Source organism: Rhinoderma darwinii, unplaced genomic scaffold, assembly GCF_050947455.1.
Source record: "Rhinoderma darwinii isolate aRhiDar2 unplaced genomic scaffold, aRhiDar2.hap1 Scaffold_3882, whole genome shotgun sequence".
NCBI classification, from domain to species: domain Eukaryota; kingdom Metazoa; phylum Chordata; class Amphibia; order Anura; family Rhinodermatidae; genus Rhinoderma; species Rhinoderma darwinii.
This window is the reverse complement of record NW_027463512.1, coordinates 63,656-69,045: the sequence shown is the minus strand read 5'-3', so window position 1 is coordinate 69,045 and position 5,390 is coordinate 63,656. Positions and strand designations below refer to the sequence as shown.

The window sequence follows — 5,390 nt, the reverse complement described above, 5'->3', positions numbered from 1 at the left end:
TACCGCCACACCATAACCACATAGTAAGGCCCCATGCACACGAACGTAAAAACGCCCGGAATCACGGGCCATAATTACGGCCCGTAATTACGGGCCCATGGATTTCTATTGGCCACGGGTACCTCCCCGTATGCTTACAGGAAGGTGCCGGGCCGTTGAAAAATATAGAACATGTCCTATTTCAGGCCGTTATTACGGCACGGGCAGCCCATAGAAGTCTATGGGGCTCCCATAATTATGGGAGCGTTGCTAGGCGACGTCAGTAATTAGTCACTGTCCAGGCTACTGAAAGAGTTAAGCGATCGCCAGTAACTCACCACCCTGGACAGTGACTGACGATCACAATATAGATAAAGCTGTAAAAAAAATAGAATTTCCTACTTACCCAGAACTCCCTGCTTCTTCCTGCAGTCCGGTCTCCCAGGATGATGTTTCAGCCCATGTGACCAATCGCATGCCAATCACAGGCTGCAGCCAATCACATGCCAATCACAGGCCAATCACAGGCTGCAGCCAATCACAGGCCAATCACAGGCTGCAGCCAATCACAGGCCGCAGCGGTCACATGGACTGCCGCGTCATCCAGGGATGTCGGGCTGGATGTGAAGAGAGGGACGCGTCACCAAGACAACGGCCGGTAAGTATGAAATTCTTTTACTTTTATTACGGAAAGGGCTGTCCCTTCTCTCTATCCTGCACTGATAGAGAGAAGGGGCTGCCGATTTCTGCAGTGTAATTTTGCAGCGAAAACATGCCCGTAAATACGGGTGGAATACGTGTGACAGCGGACCGGTATTTACGTCAGTATTTACGGGGGGACAAAAATACGTTCATGTGCCTGAGGCCTTGTGAAGGATGGAGTGGACAGAAGTTAATGTTTATAATAATTTTCTTTCTTTAATAAAATATAGACTATAGAGTTGTGTACATAATTGTGATGAAGCAATAGTAGGATTAGATAAGTATACGTGGCAAGATGGCCCCTGAACAGGGACTACGCCCTAATAAAATAACAAGTCACTTCCTGGTATGAACGAACTATGAACTATGAAGACATATCTAATGGACCAGATAAGGGTGAACCTATCCAAGGATGACACAAGTAACAAGAGACTTACAGTGATACGTGCTTTTATAAAAGTGTGATAACATGTACCCACCCCCAGGAGAAAGGAGATATAGAACAAATGTGTGTAAGAAAGCAGTGACGCCTCTCCTGATGCTGGGTAAGGAGCTTTGTACCAGACTCTGTGTGGTGTGATTCCTTTCGTACGAACTCAGCGTATTATCCCTGCCGCTTGAGACTGATTAGTACCCGAACAGCCTTACTGAATAATACCCCCACTTATTAAAGACCAATATTAGTGACCATATAGTGGTAGGTTCCAAGTCTACACAGGCACTCTAATAATATCCCTGATGTCTCCTGGGTTAGTTATAATATAATAATAACCCCGCTGTCTGCATTTTTAACCTATTGCGGACACGACTTCTACGCTCATCATAATTGGAAGGACGTGGCTGCACCATGACGAACATAGAGGTCATGCTGATCGTGCAGGCGCAACAAGTGTGCCCGCACATTTAGGAGCGGGCCACCGGTTGTAATACACAGCCGCAGGCCCGCTCTAACCGTTAACCCCTTGAATGCTGTGATCAAAGCTGATAGCGGCATTCAAAGGGAAAATGGGTCTTGGAATCCCTGTGATGCAATTGAGGGACATACCTTATATGGACAAATATACCTTATATGGACAAATATACCTTATATGGACAAATATACCTTATATGGACAAACATACCATATATGGGCAGACAGCTCAGGGTCCATTGAAGGTAATGTCCATAGTGTCTCGTGTTGTGATAATAGTAACATCCATAGTGTCTGGTGGTGTAATAATAGTAGTAATAATAATATCCATAGTGTCCGGTGGTGTAATAATAGTAGTAATAATAAGAGTATGTGCACACGACAACGCCTAGTACGTCTGAAATTACGGAGCTGTTTTCAGGAGAAAACTGCTCCTGAATTTCAGCCGTTTTTACAAGTGCACGCGTTTTTCGCGGCGTCTTTTACGGATGTAATTGTAACTGGTTTTCATTGGAGTCAATGAAACACGGCTCGAATTACGTCCCAAGAAATGTCCTCCACTTCTTTGACGCAGGCGTCATTTTACGCGCCGTCTTTTGACAGCGAATAACAGCTCGTCTGCACAGAACATCGTAAGACCCGTTGCAGGGAATGGGCAGATGTTTGCCGACGTATTGGAGCCGTCTTTTCAGGCATAATTCGAGGCATAAAACGCCGCCATTACACCTGAAAAGAGGTCGTGTGAACATACCCTAATAGTAATATCCAGTGTCTAGTGGTGTAATAATAATAGTAATATCCATAGTGATATATAATAATAATAATGTGATGCATTTGAGGGACATACCTTATATGGACAAACATACCATATATGGGCAGACAGCTCAGGGTCCATTGAAGGTAATATCCATAGTGTCTGGTGGTGTAATAATAATAGTAATATCCATAGTGTCCGGTGGTGTAACAATAGTCATAATATTATTATTATCTCTGGTGTCTGGAGGGTTAATAATTCATATTTCTGGTGATTATATTTCGGTTTTGCGTCCTCCTTCGATCTCTGGCGGTTGCTCACGAAGGGCATTGAGTATATATGACGGTGATTCTGGTGGTGACCGCTCACGCTATCTCTCTGGTGTCTCTCCAGGCCTGTATTTGATCTCAGACCCCCGTGTGGCGTGTTAGGGCACTACATCGCGGTTACACTTCTGCAGCCTTCAGTTCTGTTTTGTTCTACCTCCTCAGGTCCGGGCCAGTGCGATCGCTCAGGATGCGGATCAGAACTATGATTACGCCAGTAACAGCGTGGTGCTTCACCTGGACTCTGGAGACGAGATTTACGTCAAGCTGGATGGCGGGAAAGCTCACGGGGGTAACAACAATAAGTACAGCACCTTCTCTGGATTTATCTTATACCCCGACTAGGGGGCGACTGCTTAACATCCACCAGGGAGGAATCTTCAGCGGCTGGAGGTGAAGGCTCGAACATGGAGTCCTGTGGGTTCATGTGCTTTTCACATCGGGTGTATACAGAGCTCCATGCACATGCTCCGCAAAGACCCCAATGAGCAGGTCACAACCAGTCTCAACTATTACCCTCATTTTCCATAAAGGAAACCTTTGACCACACATTTATTACCTGAGCGTACTCACCTATGTTTAACATATGCCACCATATTAAACTGCAGATAACATACATGGCCGAACCGATCTACAGTTAACATGTGACTTTACCGACCATCAGATAACATTCGTGGCCATAGTGAACTGCAGATAACATATGTGACCATACTGACCTACATATGTGACTGTGCCGACCTACATATGTGACTGTGCCGACCTACATATGTGACTGTGCCGACCTACATATGTGACTGTGCCGACCTACATATGTGACTGTGCCGACCTACATATGTGACTGTGCCGACCTACATATGTGACTGTGCCGACCTACATATGTGACTGTGCCGACCTACATATGTGACTGTGCCGACCTACATATGTGACTGTGCCGACCTACGGATAACATACTTGGCGGTTGTGAACCACGGATAATATACGTGACTGTACTGATCTAAAGATAACATGTGACTGTACCAACCTACTGTTACCATATGTTACAGTACCTACCTACCCATGTGACCATACCGACCTACAGACAACATTTGTGGCCATACTGAACTCCACATAACATATGTGACTGTACTGACCTACAGATAATCGTTCTAACCTACTGATAACATATGTGACTGTACCAACAAACAGATAGTATATGTTACCGTGCCGACCTACAGATAACATATGACTACAAACCTACAGATAAAATATGTAACTGTACTGACCTGCAAGTAACATATGTAACCATAACGACCTACGAATAACATATATGACTAACAACATATAAATAACATACGTGACCAGACTGGGTTCCACATCTATTCCTGTTAACACTGACGTGCCGATATCACTCATCACCGCCTGGTGTCGGAGCGTTTTCCAGATGGTGTCCTCATGGTGACTGGTGATTGGTCACATGCAATCCCTTCCCTCCCTGTAGAGAACATCGGAGACCATGGACAATTCTCAGCAGAGAGACTTTCGGGTGAGATCGTTCGCTCAAGAGTCGCCACTTAAACAAAATGATTTGTTCTGGTTCTATAATGAGCACCTTCCCCGGAGGACATCGCTTTACCTCTCAAGGACACGTCAAGGTCAAGCCTGCAGCTCCCTAGAGTTCCTTTAACTTGGGGGCAAATTCTGTCAGGACTTTATTTATGAATTCTGGAAATGTGAGAAATGAGGGGTGACGGCCACTCCCTTCATCATCATCATCTTCAACATCATCATCATCTTCAACATCATCATCATCTTCAACATCATCATCATCTTCAACATCATCATGCTATTATTTTAGGGTCCATAGTTTGGTGTTCTGTTGTTTGGAGGGTGAACAGTGGGGGATGTTTCTCCATAATATGGGCAGGGGGTGTATGGGGGACCTCGGAGTCATGGCTTGAACCTGTCTGTGGTCCCCAGGACTCGCTCTGGTCTCACTGTCTGTCCTGATGCAAACTCAATAAACACAGGTTTTTAGACAATGACTGATTCTGCGTCAACAACTCGCGGTCACATGACACCGAAGACCCCAACTCTACACACCGGTAGAAAGGATCAGGCCAGAAAACGTAATAGTGTATTACAGTATCACTGACTCCTAGATAAAGAGAAACACCATTGAAGGATGAAGTCTGACAACTATTTGCTGCTGTGGGATAATCCGTGTCATGGAGAGAAAAGCTGCAACAATGTAACCGCCGGACTGTAACAGGGGCACAAATATATGGTGAGAGGGAGGGGGGCTCATACATTATAGAGGGGGCTCATACATTATAGAGAGGGGGGCTCATACATTATAGAGGGGGGGGGGCTCATACATTATAGAGGGGGGCTCATACATTATAGAGGGGGGGCTCATACATTATAGAGGGGGGCTCATACATTATAGAGGGGGCTCATACATTATAGAGGGGGGTTCATACATTATAGAGGGGGGGCTCATACATGATAGAGGGGGGCTCATACATTATAGAGGGGGGGGCTCATACATTATAGAGGGGGGGCTCATACATGATAGAGGGAGGGCTCATACATTATAGAGGGGGGGCTCATACATTATAGAGGGGGCTCATACATTATAGAGGGGGGTTCATACATTATAGAGGGGGGGCTCATACATGATAGAGGGGGGCTCATACATTATAGAGGGGGGGGCTCATACATTATAGAGGGGGGGCTCATA

General features: G+C 45.6%; 1 long non-coding RNA gene across 1 annotated transcript; it reads left to right on the top strand.

The window, feature by feature from the left end:
- Positions 1 to 563: 563 nt before the first annotated feature.
- Positions 564 to 4,689, top strand: LOC142707657 (uncharacterized). The gene is made up of 2 exons (XR_012868566.1): positions 564 to 637; positions 2,837 to 4,689. It is a non-coding gene; the product is annotated as an uncharacterized LOC142707657 (long non-coding RNA).
- The last annotated feature ends 701 nt before the right edge of the window (positions 4,690 to 5,390 follow it).